The 20,199-nt window shown below is 34.6% G+C and overlaps 1 protein-coding gene and 1 pseudogene across 9 annotated transcripts in view; one reads left to right on the forward strand and one right to left on the reverse strand.

Annotated features, from left to right (window-relative positions):
- Window positions 1–20,199, forward strand: part of BRIP1 (BRCA1 interacting DNA helicase 1) — a 199,194-nt gene that overhangs the window by 42,416 nt on the left and 136,579 nt on the right. The gene's annotated exons all lie outside the window — the stretch shown is intronic.
- Window positions 2,677–5,074, reverse strand: LOC309619349 (LYR motif-containing protein 4 pseudogene; annotated as a pseudogene). Its single transcript has 2 exons — window positions 5,053–5,074; window positions 2,677–2,945 (listed from the first exon to the last, which is right to left on the reverse strand). The product of its transcript is annotated as an LYR motif-containing protein 4 pseudogene (transcript).

Below are 20,199 nucleotides of genomic sequence, written 5' to 3' on the forward strand. Positions count from 1 at the left end.
GTGGGGGCTGCTCTTTGTTGCGGAGCACAGGCTCTAGGCACATGGGCTCAGTAGCTGTGGCGTGCAGGCTCAGTAGTTGTGGAGCATTGGCTTAGTTGCTCCACAGCACGTGGGATCTTCCCGGACCAGGGCTCGAACCCATGTCCCCTGCATTGGCAGGAGGATTCTTATCCACTGCACCACCAGGGAAGCCCTCTCAATTTGTATACCATATATTTCCTTTTCTTGTCTTATAACATAAGGAAGGACATACACTTGAAAAGAAATGGTGAGAAGGAATATCATTGCCTTGTACCTGATCTCAGAAATCTTTAAAGTTTCTCACCATTAAGTATGATGTTAGCTGTAGATTTTTTTGTAGATATTCTTCATCAACTTGAGGAAGTGTTCCTCTGTTCCTAGTATACTGAGAGGTTTTATAATGTATGTGTGGATTTTGTCAAATCCTTTTTTGCAGCTATTGATATGATCATGTGATTTTTCTTTCTTAGCCCACCAATGTGTGATGGATTATATTAATTGATTTTCAAATGTTGAACCAACCTGCATAGCTGGGATAAATCACACTTGGTCATGGTTTATAATTCTTTTTACACATTGGATTCAGTTTGTTAATATTATCTTGCTATTATTTGGTTGAGGATTTTTTCATTTGTGTTCATGAGAAATATTGGTGTGTAGCTTTCTTTTAATGTCTTTGCCTGGTTTTGGTATTAGGGTAATGCTGGCCTAATAGAATGAGTTGGCAGCATTCCCTCTGCATCTATCCTCTGAAAAAGATTGTAGAGAATTGGTATAGTTTCTTCCTTGAATGTTTGGTAGAATTCACAAGTGAACCTGTCTGGGTCTGGTGCTTTCTTTTTGGAAGGTTACTAATTATTGATTTAATTGTTTAATATATCTAGGCCTATTCATATTGTCCATTTCTTCTTGTGTCAGATTTGGCAAGTTGTATCTTTCAAGGAATTGGTTTGTTTCATTAGGTTATCAAATTTGTGGGCATAGAGTTGTTCATAGTATTTTTTTTTTATTATCCTTAGCGTCCGTAGGCTCTGTAGTGATGTCGCTCTTTCATTTCTGATATTAGTAATTTTTGTCTTCTCTCTTTTTTTCTTAGTGAGCCTGGCTAGAGACTTACTGATTTTATTGATTTTTTTTTCAAAGAAGCAGGTTTTGGTTTCATTGATTTTTCTCCATTGAGTTTCTGGTTTCAATTTCATTGATTTAAGCTCTAATTATTATTATTTCTTTTCTTCTGCTTAATTTGGATTTAGTTTGCTCTTTTTCTAGTTTTCTAAGGTAGCAGCTTAGATTATTGACTTTAGATCTTCTTTTCTAATACATGCTTTCGGTGCTATAAATTCCTCTCACAACACTACTTTCACTGCCTACCATGTATTTTGATAAGGTGTGTTTTTATTTTCATTAAGCTCAAACTATTTTTAAATTTCTCTTGAGATTTTTTTCATTGATCCATGTGTTATTTAGCCATGTGTTTTTTAATCCTCACATATTTTGGGATATTCTAGTTATCTTTCTGTTATTGATTTCTAATTTAATTTGATTGTGGTCTAAGTGCAGACATTGTATGATTTTTATTTTTTTTAACTTGTTGAAGTATGTTTTATCTCCAGAATGTGGTCTATCTTGGTAAATGGTCCATGTGAAGTTGGGAAGAATGTGTATTCTACCACTGTTGGATGAAGTAGTCTATACATGTCAGTTATATTCAGTTGATTGGTGATATTGTTGAGTTCAGCTATGTCCTTAGTGATTTTCTGCTTGCTAGGTTTGTCCATTTCTGATAGCAACTCCACCTATGATAGTGGATTTATCTATTTCTCTTGCAGTTCTATTAGTTTTTGCCCCATATAGTTTGACACACTGTTGTTAGGCACATACATGTTAAGGATTGTTTTTTTTTTTTTCTTGGAGAATTGGCCCCTTTATCATTATGTAATGCCCCTTTTTTTTTTATCTCTGATAACTTTCCTTTCTTTGAGGTCTTCTGTGTCTGAAATTAATATAGGTACTCTGCTTTCTTCTGATTAGTGTTAGCATGGTATATTTTTCTCCATTCATTTACTTTTAGTCTATAAGTTTTTTCATATCTAAAGTGGGTTTCTTTTAGACATCAAATATTTGGGTCTTGTTTTATGATCCTCTCTGACAATTTCTGTCTTTCAATTGGTGTATTTAGACCATTGATGTTCAAAGTGATTATTTATAAGGTTGGATTAATATTTACCATATTTATGACTGTTTTCTATTTTTTGCTCTTGTTCTGTGTTCCTCTTTTTGTTTCCCACTCTTTTTATGCATTTTGTAGTTTATTGTCAAGGACCAAGAAACAAAATCTGGAAATGCTCTATACAAGTGCTGAGGAGCTACAGAAATGGGGTAGGGTGGAGGAGACACAATAATACACAGCAGTCTTTTGAGGAGCTCCAGCTCTTCATTCTAACACTTGAACCAAGGAGAGACAGCCATCCTTTGTCACTAAGGCTGCAGAAGAATGGAATCCTCACTCAGTTTATCAGTTCTTAGGGCAGACACAGCAAGAGCCTATTTAAAGCTGATGCAAAGGCCACTCGTGGTCCCCTGGGAGCCCCCATGCAAAGCAGAATGGATGCTGAAGGTGGTCCATGGCTGCCGGTGGTGGCTGGTCCCAGCTCCCTAGGTCCTGGGCTTCTCTTGATTCTAACTGACAAGCTTGTCAGTCAAATACAGTTGGCCAATGTGGACCTGTCAGTGGATTATCCCAGGATCTCTTTTGGCTTTATTCATTAGGGGTTGAATTTTTACAGGATCCTTTACATTCTTATTTTCTCTGAAGACATCTCTCATCCTCCTGCTGGTGTAAGTTCTGTAGTTGTTGGCTCTGAAGTGCTTGGTCTCCCTCAGCATTGCCTGGTACATATCCAGCACTCATGCGTGGCTGGAGGCTGCAATCTCAGAACGAATAAAACCCAGTGGGTCTTCTTTGCAGAGGTCCCGAGTTCAATGCAACCTGCAAAACTTCTGCCGCCGCAGGGAGCACCAGTGGGACGCACGCATGTGTCTTGGCCCAGGTAGTGGCCCAGGGTCTGGCCCAGGTGGGCTCTGGCCCTGGTGGGCTCTGGCCCTGTGCAGTGGCACAGACACTAAATAAGTGTTTTATTTGATTCCATTTTCTCTCCTTTCTAGCATAACCATCATATTCCTTCCCTCCCTTCCTCCCTTCCCCTTTTTTACTGGTTGCCCTAGGTTTTGCAATATGTATTTATGGCAAATCCATATGTACTTTCCCATAACACTATACCACTTCATGGGTAGTGTGAGTACCTTATAGTAACAGTGTAATCTTAATTCCTCACTCCATCCCTTGTATCATTGCTGTCATTTATTTCATGCATATATAAGCATATACAGTTGACTCTTGAACAATGCAGGGGTTAGGGGCACCAACCCCCCAGCGGTCAAAAATATGTGTATAATTTTTGACTCCCCCAAAACTTAAGTACTAGTAGCCTACTGTTGACCAGAAGCCTTACCAATAGGTAACATAAAGACAATTAACACATATTTTGCATGTTATATGTATTCTTACAATAAAATAAGCTAGAGAGAGGAAAATGTTATTAAGAAAATCATAAGGAAGAGAAAATATATTTACAGTACTGTATCAATACTGTAAGTTTACATCATCTATAAGATGATGAAGCATCTGTCAATACCTACATCAATATTATCTTATATGATACAAAGCACTGTAGATGTTATATGCATTTCTAACACTGGACATCAAAAATGAAAAGATGATGTGAAAAAGAAATTTATATTTATTTAGAGGTATAAAAATTCATATATTGATAATGAAAAAGCTGCAGTATGTTTGCTTTATGGTAACTTAGTGTAATTGATACAGTTGCTTCACGGTAGCCTGACCTATACATGAATGAATGAATCATTTAAAATTTAGGGTATAAAGTATTACAGTCATATTCATAATATGGTACTGGAAACATTGTTACATTTTTTTAAAAAACACTTACCTGTGATGATATGCTGATGTGCAGTTTCTCCAGTTATGAAACAGAGAGGAATATTGTACGGTAATGTAATTCTTTGAAAGTTAAAAAATAGTAAGAAAACTAACACATTAATTTTATATTAAATATCACTCACCTTATGCCTATGGAAGGATAGACTAGCATCTACATATATTTCATGCATTTATGATATACCTTTTTCCTATTTATTTATTTATTTGTATTTCTAGGCTCCATGGTTCATCTGTGAGTTTTTTCAAATTTTTGCAAACCTTCAAAAAAATTTCCAATATATTTACTGAAAAAAATTTATGTAAGTGGAACTGTGCAGTTCAAACCTGTTTTAAGGGTCAACTGTATACTATTATTTATTGATATTATTGGTATTATTATTTTGAACAAAGTGTTATATGTTAGGTCAAATTAAAAAAATGAAATTTTTTTTTTTTAATTAATTTTGTAAGTGAAATAGGGAGCATTTTCTTTTTTTTTTTTAATTTTATTTATGGCTGTGTTGGGTCTTCGTTTCTGTGCGAGGGCTTTCTCTAGTTGTGGCAAGTGGGGGCCACTCTTCATCACGGTGCGCGGGCCTCTCACTATCGCGGCCTCTCTTGTTGCGGAGCACAGGCTCCAGACGCGCAGGCTCAGTAATTGTGGCTCACGGGCCCAGTTGCTCCGCGGCATGTGGGATCTTCCCAGACCAGGGCTCAAACCGGTGTCCCCTGCATTGGCAGGCAGATTCTCAACCACTGCGCCACCAGGGAAGCCCAAATGACAGTTTTAAATTCATATTTACTATTCCTTTTTCCATGCTCTTCCTTACTTTATGTATATAAAGAATTTTTCCTCTCTCTAAAGAACTTCTTTTAATATTTCTTGAAAGGCAGGTCTACTGGCAACAAATTCCCTCAATTTTTGTTTGAGAAAGTCTTTATTTCTCCTTCACTTTTGAAGGATAACTTCTCAGGGTACAGAATTTTAGGTTGGTGTTTTTTTTCTGTCAATGCTTTAAATATCTCACTCCACTCGCTTCTTGCTTGCATGCTTTCGAGGAGAAGTTGGATGTAATTCTTATCTTTGTTCCTCTGTGGGTAACTGGTTTCTTTCAGGATTTTTTTTTTTTTACCTTTGATTTTCTGTAGTTTGAAGATGATATGTTTACATGTAATATTTTGGGCATTTATCTTGTTTGGTGTTCTCTGAGCTTCCTAGATCTGTGGTTTGGTGCCTGACATCAGTTTGGGGAAAATCTTGGTCATTATTACTTCAAATATGTCTTCTGTTCCTTTCTTTTTTTTCCTTCTAGTATTCCCTTTATGTATATCTTAACTTTTGTAGTTGTCCCACAGTCCTTGGATATTCTGTTCTGTTTTTTTCAGATTTTGTTCTCTTAGGTTTTTTGTTTTCAAGCATTCTATTGATATATCTAGCTCAGAGAGTCCTTTGTCAACCATGTCCAGTCTACTAAGAAGCCCATCAAAAGCATTTTTCATTTCTGCTACAGTGTTTTATTCCTAGCATTAAAAAAAAAGTTCTTCCTTAGGATTCCCGTCTCTCAGCTTACATTGCTTATCTGCTCTTACGTGCTATATGCTTTATCCAATAGAGCCTTTAGCATATTAATCATAGTTGTTTTAAATTCCTGATATGATAATTCCAACATCCCTGACATATCTGGCTTTGATGCTTGCTCAGTCTCTTCAGGTTGTGTTTTTTGCCTTTTGGTATGCCTTGTAATTTTTTTCTTGTTAGCTGGACATGACATACTGGGTAAAAGAAGTTGCTATAAACAGGCCTTTAGTAATTTGGTGGTGAGGTATGGCAGGGAGGGCAAGTGTTCTATAGTCCCATGATTGGGTCTTAGTCTTTTAGTGAGCCTGTGCCTCTGGACTGGGAACTTCACAGAAGTTTCTCAGTTTTTTCACCCCCTTAGGTGGGACAGGATGGCTTGAGTGGACTGGAGTTGTTTTTTTCCCTTCTCCCATATAGAAGGGACTGCTAGACTGCTAGAGTTGGGCATTAGATTAGACTCCGATAATACCCCAGCTGGTTAGGCTCTGGTTAACTAGTTTCCCCTGAGGGCAGGCTTTGTTAAGAAGAACAGTGTGCCCTGGTATTTCAAAATGGTTCCTTTCCAGCTCCCCTTACTGGGAGCACGAGGGTATATTTCTCTGATGTGTATTGTAGGAACCTGGTCTGGCTCCTGGACGTAAATGTCACAATATTTGGGAGCCCTCCATGACTGGGCACCCCTGGAATTTTTAACTCAGAGAGTTATGCATACTGAGCCTCTAGCAGTTCATCACTTACAGTTCAGGTTTTGTTAGCCCAGCACTTGTTCCTGCACTGGTTTCCACTGGTGTCTCTGCTCCTGTGCGCTGTTACTCCCTGTATTCACCTGTCTGTCTCTCCAATCTTAAAGGCAATGGTTTGTCCTCCCCTCTCTTACAAACCCAGGAAAAGTTGTTGATTTTTCAGTCTTTTCAGCTTTTTACTTGTTAGGATGGAGTGGTGACTTCCGAACTATTTATATTCAAAAATGGAAACCGGAAGTCTACCTCCGTTATTTTAAATAAATTTACAAATCAGGAAAATTATTTCTTCCCTCATCTTCCTATTTCTTACTTCTGGTGCCCTTCATTCCTTTATGTAGGTTCTTTTCTATTTTGTATAATTTTTCTTGTAGCTTGAAAAGCTTTGTTTAACATTTGTAGTGCAGGCTTGCTCCTAACAGGTTTTTCTCAGCTTTCTTTCCCTTCATTTTAAAAAAAATGTGATACAGTGTATGTAAGAAAATTTACCGTTTTAACCATTTTTTGTGTTCGGTTCAGTGGCATTAAGTCTACTCATATTGCTATGTAACCAGAATTTTTTCATCTTCCCAAACTGAAACTCTGTAACTATTTTTTTTTTGAATTTTTGAATTTTATTTTGTTTTATACAGCAGGTTCTTATTAGTCATCAGTTTTATACACATCAGTGTATACATGTCAATCCCAATCACCCAATTCAGCACACCACCCCCCCCACCCCCCTGCCGCTTTCCCCCCTTGGTGTCCATACATTTGTTCTCTACATCTGTGTCTCAATTTCTGCCCTGCAAACCGGCTCATCTGTACCATTTTTCTAGGTTCCACATATATGCGTTAATATACGATATTTGCTTTTCACTTTCTGACTTACTTCACTCTGTATGACAGTCTCTGGATCCATCCATGTCTCAACAAATGACCCAATTTCGTTCCTTTTTATGTCTGAGTAATATTCCATTGTATATATGTACCACATCTTTATCCATTCGTCTGTCGATGGGCATTTAGGTTGCTTCCATGACCTGGCTATTGTAAATAGTGCTGCAGTGAACATTGGGGTGCATGTGTCTTTTTGAATTATGGTTTTCTCTGGGTATATGCCCAGTAGTGGGATTGCTGGATCATATGGTAATTCTATTTTTAGTTTTTTAAGGAACCTCCATACTGTTCTCCATAGTGGCTGTATCAATTTACATTCCCACCAACGGTGCAAGAGGGTTCCCATTTCTCCACACCCTTGCCAGCATTTGTTGTTTGTAGATTTTCTGATGATGCCCATTCTAACTGGTGTGAGGTGATACCTCATTGTAGTTTTGATTTGCATTTCTCTAATAGTGATGCTGAGCAGCTTTTCATGTGCTTCTTGGCCATCTGTATGTCTTCTTTGGAGAAATGTCTATTTAGGTCTTCTGCCCATTTTTGGATTGGGTTGTTTGTTTTCTTAGTATTGAGCTGCATGAGCTGTTTATATATTTTGGAGATTAATCCTTTGCCCATTGATTTGTTTGCAAATATTTTCTCCCATTCTGAGGGTTGTCTTTTCGTCTTGTTTATGGTTTCCTTTGCTTTGCAAAAGCTTTGAAGTTTCATTAGGTCCCATTTGTTTATTTTTGTTTTTTATTCCATTATTCTAGGAGGTGTATCAAAAAAGATCTTGCTGTGATTTATGTTAAAGAGTGTTCTTCCTATGTTTTCCTCTAAGAGTTTTATAGTGTCCAGTCTTACATTTAGGTCTCGAATCCATTTTGAGTTTATTTTTGTGTATGGTGTTAGGGAGTGTTCTAATTTCATTCTTTTACATGTAGCTGTCCAATTTTCCCAGCACCACTTACTGAAGAGACTGTCTTTTCTCCATTGTATATCCTTGCCTCGTTTGTCATAGATTAGTTGACCATAGGTGCGTGGGTTTATCTCTGGGCTTTCTGTCTTGTTCCATTGATCTATGAAACTCTGTAACTATTAAACAGTAACTCCTATTCCCCATTGCCTCAGCCGCTGGTAACTACCATTCTCCTTTCTGTCTCTGTGAATTTGACTACTCTAGGAATCTCATATAAGTGGAATCATACAATGTTTGTCCTTTTGTGTCTTAGTTATTTCACTTAGCCTGTCTTCAGGGTTCATCCATGTTGTAGCATGTGTCAGAATTCCCTTCCTTTTTATGATTAAATAATATTCCATTGAATGCCTCTATACTACATTTTGTTTATCCAGTCATACTTCAGTGGGCATTTGGGTTGTTTTCCTCTTTTGGCTACTGTGAATAATGCTGCTGTATGAATGTTGGTGTACGGATATCTATGTGTTCAAGTTGCTGCTTTCACTTCTTATGGATATATACCCAGAAGTGTGATTGCTGGATCACATGGTAATTCTGTTTAATTTTTTGAGGAATTTCCATCCAGTTTTCCACAGTGACTATACTATTTTATATTTCCACCAGCAATGTAGCAAGTTTCCAGTTTCTTTTTCTTTTGTTTTTGGCGGTGCCTTGCAGTGTGCGAGATCTTAGTTTCCTGACTAGGGATTGAACCTATGCTCCCCACAGTGGAAGCACGGAGCCCTAACCACTGGACCACCAGGGAATTCGCAGGAAGGTTCCAGTTTCTTCACATCCTTGCCAAACACTTGTATTTTCTATTTTGTTTTCTTTTCTTTTTAAATAATAACCATCCTCATGGATGTGAAATGGTATGTCTTTGTGGTTTTGATTTGCATTTCCTAATGATTAGGGATGTTGAACATCTTTTCATGTGCTTATTGTCCATTTGTATATCGTCTTTGGAGAAATGTCTATTCAAGCCCTTTGCCTATTTTTTTGAATAGGGTTAATTGTTTTTTGTTGTTGTTGTTGAGTTGGAGTTCTTTGTATATTCTGGACATTAACCCCTTTTTAGATTTTACAGATATTTTCTCCCATTCTGTGGATTGCGTTTCATTCTGTTTGGTGGTGTCTTTGATGCACAAAGGTTTTTAATTTTCAGGAAGTCCAGTTTACCTATTTTTGCTTTTGTTGCCTATACTTTTGGTAAAGTTTTATAGTTTCAGCTCTTATTTTTAAGTTTTTGATCCATTTTTAGTTTTGTATATAGTATAAGGTTAGGGTCTAACTTCATTGATTTGTATGTGAATATCCATTTTTGCCAGCATTGTTTGTTGAAAAAATTGTCCTTTTCCCACTGAATGGTCTTAGCACCCTGGTTGAGAGTTATTTGACTATATGTATGAGAGTTTCTGACTTTTCTCTTTGATTCGATTATTTTTGTCTGTATTTGTGCTAGTACCACGCTGTTCTAACATATTTAATATTTCTAGGTGAAGTTTTGCCAGTCACAGTTTTGTCACATAATTGGTTCTTCTGTCAGTTTTCAGTCAATGAGAAAATTTTATCCTGTGCAGTTATAACTAGTGTGATATTGTTGTTGCTACTATTAGTAATGTTCACTGAGTCTTCATTCTCTTTTGAGAATGAAATTGTGATGTCAGTATGTCCTACTTCTGTATACATTGTTATCAACATTATAGGGAGTTAGTATATCTATAATACCAGAGGAAGGCAATTTGGTAATTTAATTTTTAAAACTTACATTTTACCTACCTGTCTTTGAAAAGTGATAATGTCTATGGTGTAAAAAACAAGAAGAACAAAAGGGTTTGTATTAAAAAGTCTCCCACACTCAGTTTCTCAGCCATTCTTTTTCCTGCCCCAGATGCAGCTGTTATTGGTTTCTTATGAATCCTGTCAGAATTGTAAAAGCAAGGATATACATATAATATACAGACAAATTATACATGGTACTTGTACATACTCATATGAAACACATATGTGTCTCTACTCTCTTGCAAATAAGTGTGTTATCAAAGTCTTTGATCATTTTTCTGCCTGATTGGTTAAAAAATGCATCTCATACTTTTAATGTATACTTCTCTTTCTTGTTATGAGGGAGGTTGAGTATCTTTTCAAATATCTGGTTATCTCCTTTGTCAATTAGGTTGTTGGTCTTTTTTTCTTTTCTTTTTTACTGTTTTACAGGGTTCTTCAATATTAAATTAGGCCTTTATTTGTGTTATGAATTCCAGAACAGCGTTTTTTTAAAAAAATAACTGATTTGTTCTTGGTCTTTTGACTTTGTTTATAATGTTTACGTTCCAAATTCCTTAATGTATCTAGTTCTATTTCTGGACTTTTCTATATTTTCTTTTTCATTGATCTATACTGTTTTGATTATTGTAGTTCATTAATATTTTGTGTGTCTAGTTCCTCTTTATTATCCTTTTATTTAAGATGTCTTTTGGCTATTCTTGCTTGTTTATTTTTACATATGTACTTTAGAGTTAACCTATATAGTTAACAAAATATCCTTGATATATTTTATAGATTATTTGGAAGAGAACTGACTTCTTTATGATAGTAAGTCATCTACTTAAGACCGTGCTTTGTTTCTATCTGATTTTTTCTTTATTTCCTTCAGTCATGTTTAAAGTTTTCTTATTAATTTTTTTCAGCTTTATTGAGGTATGATTGACAAAATTGTAAGATATTTAAAGTATACATCATGATGATTTGATATACATGTAGATCATGAAAGAATATCCCATATCTAATTAATTAAGCATCCTCTTACTAACTTCTTAAATGTATTTTTAAGTTAATTTTTAAGTTGATTCTTAGTAATTTACCTTTTATTTCTGTGTAATTGAGATTTTTTCTTCTATTACATTTTCTAATTAGTTGTAGTTTTATACATAAAGAATATTAATTTCTCTTTGTTTCCCCCAAACCACATTTATTGTTGTTGTTGTTTTTTCCTGAGCCACATTAATGACTTCTTCTATTTGTAATAGTTTCAATACATTTTCTCAGGTTTTCTAAGTATATAATCATATCTTCTGTAAATAATGATCATTTACCTTCTTTGCAATTTTTATAATATCTCAGGAAAAAAGTGTTAAGTGTAATAATAGTAACAGATTGAATGATCATATAAGCTGAAAGAACAGATATAAACTCAGATAGTCCCAGGCACCCGGGAAGTATGGTCATCCTTGTCTCATTTGAGGCCTTAATTAGAGTGCTTCTAGTTTCTGTAAGTAAGCATGATACTGGCTTTTGAAACCTTTTACATATGTATATAAGTTATAATAATAAAACATATAAGTTATATATTTTTTATATATACATTATATGTTAAATGACATATAAATTATATTATTGATTTAATTATATATTTATCATATGTTTTTTCTTGATAGTCATTTTATTCCTATTTTGTTCAGCATTTTCATCAAGGATTAATATTAAACTGTAAAGATGAATATGATTTATTTTCACATTTTATTTTTTAATATGTTAAAGTGTATTGATAAATGTCCTAATACTGAATTATTCTTCTGTTCTTGGCTTTTTGGTTTTGTGTGTGTGTGTGTGTGTGTGTGTGTGTGTGTGTGTGTGTTTTGTGTATGTGTAGAAGAGTCCTATTTGCTATTACATTTAGAATTCATTGTTGTAATAATTCATTAGTTTCAGTCATTTTCATCAATGGTTGTTCTTCAGTTAGTTGTGATTTTGGTGTGCTTATGAGAGGAGGTGAGCTCGGGGTCTTTCTACTCTGCCATCTTGGCCTGCCAGGTAATATTCATTAGTGATATTATACCAAATCTAGATAAACTGAGAGAAAGTTTATCTAGATCTGGTTTAGGATCAATGTTGGATTTGTTTTATAAAAACGTATTTGTAAATGCTCCTTATTTTTAGAATCTTTTTTTAAGGAAATTTCATACACGAAGCAGAGAGAGGGCAGAATAATGAACCTTCTTGTGCCCATCACTCAGCTTTAACAATTATCAATATATTTTACCTCCCCTGTTTGTTTTATTTACCCCCTGCCATTTTTTTCTTTTCTTTTTTGAGGGAATCAGTGGAGGAAAGAGTGAGGGACTAGAATATTTTAAAGCAACTATCAGACATCATATATCTATTTACCCATAAAACAATTTATGTATTTAAAACAGATAAATACTTTTAAAAACATAGCAATGACATTTAAAAAGTAATATTATTATAGCTGGAAAAAACCAGTAATTCTTAGTCTAATATCCATCCTGGTTGAAATTTTCTTTGATTGCTTAAAAAATGTCATTTTAGAGTTGGCTTTTTAAATATCAGAATCCAAACAAGGTATGTGCATGACATTTCTTTTAAGAGAGGTGCCATTTATTTGTTGAAAAAACTGTGTTATGTGTTCTGTGGGATTCCTCATATTCAGGATTTGTTTGAATTTGTCCACCTGGTGTCGTTTAAGATAGTCCTCTATCCCCATATTTCTAGTAATGGTAGTTAGGTCTACAGGTTGAATTAGATTCAGGTTTGATTTTGTCCTTGTTTTTTGCTTTTTTGTTTTTCAGAATAACACAAGTCCTGTATACTTGCTGTTAACATTACTCAGGAGGCAAATAATGTCCAATTATCTCTCCTTGTAATAATAGATCAGTACTGTGTTTTGATGTCATTTGATATTTTTCTACATCATTTTTAATGACTACATTGCATTCTTTTGAATGGCTGTTCTATAATTTCTAATCTCTATGACTGGATGTTTAAGTGAGAGTCTTTTTCATTTACGATGCTACTTACTTAGTGGGTTTAATTATTATATTGAAGATTCAGAGACGTTTTCAATTTAGGGAAATTCTCTCTTGTTATTTCTTTGATATTTCAACCCCTGACTTAATCAGGAGTGATTTGCTTTTGAAGAATTAGAAGCCTACTCCAGAAAGATCAAGAAAGATATACAGCTGCCCTTATTGGAACTCAGAGGTTTTTAGGCAGCTTCTGTCTTCTCTTTGGGGCCTCAAGTGTGTCTTTTCTGCCTCTGTGTGCAGAGTTCTCTCATTTCTTGTAGATTGTTTTTTTCTGGATACTTATTCTCTGTCATATGACCTTACCATCACATCTCGAAATGAAAGGCTTAAAGTCTTTGAAATGTTCTGGTCTGTTCCCTGTAGTATAATCAACTCAGTCTAAATGACCCAAATACAGATTCCTAGGAAAGTGAATCTTACTGGTCTTGCTATATTTGGGAGTGTGTTTGGGCTTGGTCATGTGTTATTAATGTAGATACTGGGTCTACCTTTTCAGCAGGGGCTATAATTGATGAACGGTTTTCAGAATAAAGAGTTGAACATGTGTCTAAAGAGGTGCCTAGTATAACATCTTTATCATATATACTAAATTCTTACATATATGAGAATATGTACTATTTTTAACCATCTTTTTTCTAAAAATTTTTGGTTATTCTCACTAGTTTATTTTCCAGATTAAGTTTAGAACCCACAGTAATAATTAATTAATTGTTAATTTTAACATTGTCTTCATCAAGTAATATAGCTATTTGAAGCAGGAGATTTTAAGAGAGTTGAACAGAGCAAACTGAAGGGTTACTCTATTAGGATAGCATCTATGAATAAAATTCTTACTATGCGGATTTGAATTCCTTTGGAAGTTTGGCACCAGACTGAACACTGGTCTAAGTCAAAATTTTCTCTTTAGTCCTGTGGTAATATTTAAAATCTACACTTCTGCTATGGTAGCTGATAGCCACATGTGACTATTTAATTAAAATTCAGTTCCTCAGTTGCACTAATCACATTTCAAGTTCTCAGTAGCCATATGTGGCTAGTGGCAAGTACATTCAGTAGTGCAGGTAAAGAACATTCCACCATCGCAGAAAGTTCTATTGGGTAGTGCTGCTTTAGAGGCTTGTATATTGATAATAACTTGTCTACTAATTTTTAAAAATTTTTTTAAAATATATTTATTTATTTATTTAGGCTGGGCCAGATCTTAGTTGTGGCAGGCAGGATCTTCGTTGCAGCACATGGGATCTTCATTGTGGCTTGTGGGATCTTGAGTTGTGGCATGCGGACTCTTAGTTGTGGCATGCATACAGGATCTAGTTCCCTGATCAGGGATCAAACCCAGGCCTGCTGCATTGTGAGCGTGGAGTCTTACCCACTGGTCCACCAGGAAAGTCCCAACTTGTCTAGTAATTTTTAATAGTGGTGAAAGACGCAAAAATGTCTATTTTGTATAAGTTTTATTTATAGCATTTTGGTCAGTATGTAGAAGATGATGTCACACAGGATGGCTTTGTTTTCTCATTTTAAAAGGGTCGTTGAAGAAAGTTTGAAAAATACCAAAATACTATACAATAAAGGAGAAAATAAAAATGTCAGGCAATCCCAAGGGATAGGATTTTTGAAGTATAATATACAAGTGCAAATATAAGAGTGCAGCTGGATTAATTTTCACCAACTAAATAATATACATATATGTCTTTTTACCACAGGTTCTCTATTCCTGGGTTCTTTTTGATTCATGGCTTGATTGTTTGGATTTCATAATCATGTAGTTTTGTTCAAGAATAGTACATAAATATATTTCTTATTATACCACATCAAGAGGCACATGATGCCAGTTTGTCTCACTACTGCTAATGTTAAAATTGACCATTTGGTTGAAGTGGTGACTACCAGGTCTCCATTATAAAGGCACATTTTTCTTTTGTAATTAATAAGTAATCTGTGGGGTGATATTTGGAGACTATGTGAATATCTTGTTTCCCAACAGCTTTTCACCCCAGTGATTTTAGCATCCATTTATGTACCTTGCAGGAATCACTTATTACATGGGAGTTGCAAAATGGTGATTTTTAAAATTTTGTCATTCTATTTATAATTTTTAGCTAGCATTCTTCTCTAAGGAAGAACTTTCCCTTTTTCTCCCACTTCCTTTCTTTGATTCTTCTTTTTTCCTTTTTGTTGTTGTTATTGTTGTAGATACCCCAGGTATTTCTCATGAAGTTGGTCAGTGTGACTAATCACTATACTTTGAGACTCACTGCTATAGTCACATCTGTATAAGTTCTACTGTACCAGGAGAATTTTTGCTTTATACAGGTTGGTCATCTTTATAATGTGTTTGTTCTCAAACTGAGAAGTCTTACAGAATATAATTGTTCTAGTATAAATTTAGATTAAAAATTAAAAATACCACTTTGGGTTTTTCTTGATTATAAACTTTTCAGAATCTGAGGCAACTGTGTTAAGGAATTCCCATTTACACTAGGCAAGAAAGTAAACAGTAAGTGGAGAGTAGGGTAACAAACACTTATGGTATCAAAAAACAACCGTGAAAAGGATCTGTCTTAATGTGCTAGCCCATTGCAGTTTAACATATTGCTTACAACCTTCACAATAGAATTTGAGTGACTTCAGTTACACATTCCAGGAGACTGGCAGTCTGTTACAATCAGAGTCTGAACTTTAGAGCAGGCTAATTTACAGCAATGGGATGAAGAAAGTTGTGGATTTGTATTACACACTCTCACCTGACACTGTATCTGATCCCTTACCTGCCGATTGACATCTTGAATGAGCTCTTTGAAGCAAGTTCCAGCTTAATTAAAACGTTTGCTTGGTTAGCAGTGATCTGTGAAAGCCTGTGATAAATATTGAATCAGGTTCACCTGCTGGTTGCTGTGAGTAGATAAACAGCTGCCTTGTGCAGTTTAATCATGAAACTGGCAGTAGAGTACTACTGTTTGAATTTTTAAAAAAGAATAGTGGAAAAGGTATAGTTATGTCACTTTGGCTGTCTTACTAGAGTGTGTGCTTATGTGAGATTTTGCACAACAGGCATTCAGTACCTGTTTAGATGGCTTGGACAACAGCAAATGGTTGATAAAGATTAACAGTAAACCCTCCTTCACATGCCTCAAAGTATAATTCGGTATTCATTGACTTTTTTACCACTAGCTCTTTAGGTGCATGATGTTTTGAAATAAAAAAGGGCAGTATTTTGCTTTTTTGCCAAGTTATATGGTAGGTAAAAATGATCCTGTTAAAGCTTTAAGATTTAAGGTTATGACTTCCAACTTCTCACAAATTATCATGAATTTTGTAGCAACTTGAAGAACTTTAGATTTTACTTTTTCATCTGTAAAATGGAGTTAGAAATAAACATTAGTGAACTAAGTGTTTTAGAATTATGTTAACATTATGTAATTAACAAACATTAAAAGAGAAATTAATTTACAAGCAGTAGAGGAACCCTTATAAAATTATCTTCTTTGGACTATCAACTTGTTTATTCCTTTACAGAATTAATGTGACTAACCAAGTTGGTTGTTAAGAAAATGCTATTTCTATTTTATTTCCACTGTAAAATCAGACATAAATTCTGGAATAAAGACCTCATCCAAATAGGTCACAATCTTCTTTGAGCACATGATGAAAGTTATGGACTGACTTTCTAAAAATGCATACAAAATTGTGTTTGTAGTTTCTGGATGATCTCAAACTCTCTCCTCTGTAACAGTCCATGGATGTAAGTTAAGAACCTATTTCCTAATAAATTAGTTGAAAATTTTGGTCAGGAGGGATTAAGATGAAAGTTATTCTGCTAGGTATTAAGCTGCTGAGGAGGAACAAGTGTATTTGCTGTTTTAGGTTCCTTTTGAAGCACTTTTTAGCATTTTTCAAGTATATTGTCTATTACAGTCCTTAGCTCCAAGGGTTATCTAACATAGTGGGGATTCCTAATTCTTTTCATAAAGTTTTCATAGTTTTATTCCTGTCATCAATTTGTTTGGAAGTTTATGGGGAGAATAAAATGTTATTTAAGTCATACTCAGCCTGCTCAACAATTTTTTTTGATATTTATCTATGTCAATACATGGGACTCTCTGGTTCATATTTTTTTATTATATACAATATTCCATAGATTGACAGAACTGCACAGTTTATCCATTGTTTTGTTGACACGCTTGGCTTATTCTCCTCACTATTAAAACAGTACTGCAAAGAATATCCCTATTGTATCTGTCTTAATTTGCAAGAGCTTCTCTGGCATGTATGCCTAGCAGGGTCATGCTGGATCAAAGGGTCTGTGTATCCTTGATTTCACTAGATCACCAATTTGTTCTCCAAAGTGGATGTGCCACTTTATACTTGGATCAGCAGTATATGAGAGAGTTGCTGTATATCCTCTCTACCCAGTCTGGTGGATGTGAAATGGAATCTAATTATGGTTTTAATTTGCATTTTCCTAATTAGTAATGAGGTTGAGCATTAGGTTGCACATCTTTTCAGATGTTTATTGGCTTTTCCGCTTTTCTCTCCTTTGATTTTCTTCTTCTTGGGCTCTTTCTTCTATTGGGTTTGTTTTTTAAAAATTAATTTGCTGGAATTCTTTATATATTGTGACTAATGATCCTCAGTTGGTTATATACAGTGCACATGTCTTCTCGAGATTGTGTTTTCAGTCATTTGTGCCTTTGGTGTATTGTTTAAGAAATCCTTTCCTATGTTGAGATCATAAAGATATTTTCCTGTATAGGGGCAGAGAGTTTATGGCCCACAAAGCCTAGAATATTTACTTTCTGGCCCTTTACAGAAAAAGTTTGTTGACACTTGCTCTAAAGAGTCTCTTATTTGAGAATTTTTGGTTTTTTCCCTTTTGGAATATAATGTCCATCTTGTTACAAAATATTTGACTTAAATGTCAACTAATAATAAGTTAAAATAGTTTTTATGAAGTAAATTGTATAGCTTATCCTTAAGAATATTTTGTAGTTGCATTCCGGAAATAATGCACTTAGAGTACCAACTTTAAACAGTTCTTTACCTCGTGAGTGAAACTGGTATTGATAAACACACCTTGTAGAACAATTAAAAAGTAAAGCCCTCTTTGTCAGTGGGGTGAAATGACCCTTGTCATTGTCTTCTACTTGGCTTGATATATCAGGAATTCTAACGTTTCTTGAATGAATGAATGAATGAATGAGAGAGTACATGTAGAGTGCTTAGCACAGGGACAGCCTTAATAAATGAAAGCTATTAATAATGAATATATCAGGATATGTGTTTATCACCCACAACTAAAGTGGCCCAGATATTAGCATAACAAGATGATTTTTCTTTTTGTTCTTGAAAAATAACAAATTGTCTTGTATTTTTTCTTTTAAAAGCTAACCTTTTTATTTTGAGGTAATTTTTTGATATGTGAAGAACTTCAAATTAGGGCATCAGTTAAGCATCTACAGATAAAATGTGGTGCATGGGTACAGTATTTGGTTTAGGGACATTAGTCACAATCCATCAATTAAAAGAAATTAAGTTATAGTTATATGCAAAACACCATGCTCAATGAATGAGTAGATGAAGTAATGTAAGACAGTTTCTGTCCTCAAAGAATTTTGGAGTGTGGTTGAAAGACAATGCATGCACATATGTTACTATTTCATGGACCTAGTTTTCCCTTTATTTCATACCAGTAAGCTTCCTTTTGGTCTCTTTTCCTCTCCACTTCTTTATTACTTATCTTTCATATTAAATATATCCCTTTATGCTTGCTTTTAGAATTCAGTTCATAAACTGCTTTTAGATACTCCCTTGACTTATGAATTTACAAAGTAACATCTCTGACAATGCAATAGTTTCTAACTACTCCTTTATTATTTTCCTTTTTAAGGCATAGTCACCATGCTAATTTTTATTTTTCCAAGTATTTAGGCATAGTAATTTTTGTTGTTGTGGGGAAAGGCTGGAGAGAGCTATGAAACTTTAGAGGTTGATGTAGTTATCTTAATCTACTTAAACTTCTGATTGTAGCCTTGTGAAAGGAATAGTGGCAAGGAATCAGTAGTTGGCCTTCAAGATCAAATGTTATATTCTTTATCCTTTCAAAAATTTTCGATTTATGTCTCTATGTAGTATGACAAGAGAGAGAATAAATAGAAATTGTTAGACACAAAATTTTCTAAAATCCTTGGTTGCTGACCTCCTAAGAACAGTTTTGGCTACTGTAAATTTGAGATGTATTTTTAAACAATTGACTTCCTGCATGTGGAACTAATAATAGAGCTGTCACACCCACATGTATCTCTTGTGTTTCTCTTTAAATGATAATAGATTTTTTTGCTGTTATTTGGGTTAAGTTTTCTTGCCTTTTGTTGAAGTAAAAGAACTCTAGACAGTTTCCAGCTATGGGAAAAGAAGCCATCTCCTAAAGAGTTTGGTTCTACCATACAGTGTAGCTATTTACAGTTCTTAGAGATTACAGGTTTTGGGAGCCCATGTGTTTTATCTTCTTGGCGTTCAGATATATTAGATGAGAGAGAATATTTTTAAATTTATTCTCCAGTTTCCTAATACAGTCTCTGTAAATTTAAAGAGCAAAAACAAAAGGAAGACATCCCTATGAAAGATAAACTTGATCATTTGTTAGCAGGAGAAATCCTTAGTGAAAAATATTTAATTTTGTTCCTCTATTGTTTCAAAACCCCTAGGTCAAAGGGTTTCAGAGAGAGGCCAGAAAATATTAGCCTATTATTGGAGTGGAGGATATTATGACTTCCTATCATTGCTGTTTCAGGATTCTTTCTCTAGTTTTCTTACAGAATTGAAACTTGCTGATTTTGGTACAAATAATTCTCTTTTGTTACTAAATAATTGTCTTTTTTAAGCCTCTGTTCTATTGCCAGATTCATTTTTTTCCATCTTCAAATATGATTATACCAAATCCTTTAAATAGAAACTCCAAGAGAAGATCACTTCTGAAGAAAGAATTCCCCTTTAATATTGCAAATAAATAAGAATCACCTTTCTTAATTTCTATCTTCTACTCTACTTGTGCAACCACCCACTGAAAAACCATCTTCTTTGAGGAGTCACCCTTGAGTTCATAGATGGTATAATTACTTCAGAGCATTTTAAGACTTAACAAACAAAAACCATTTTTAGTATAAAATTAGCAGTGGTTTAAAATTTTCTCAGTTATGGAGTGAAAAACAAAT

Source organism: Balaenoptera borealis (assembly GCF_965194805.1).
Source record: "Balaenoptera borealis genome assembly, chromosome: 20".
NCBI classification, from domain to species: domain Eukaryota; kingdom Metazoa; phylum Chordata; class Mammalia; order Artiodactyla; family Balaenopteridae; genus Balaenoptera; species Balaenoptera borealis.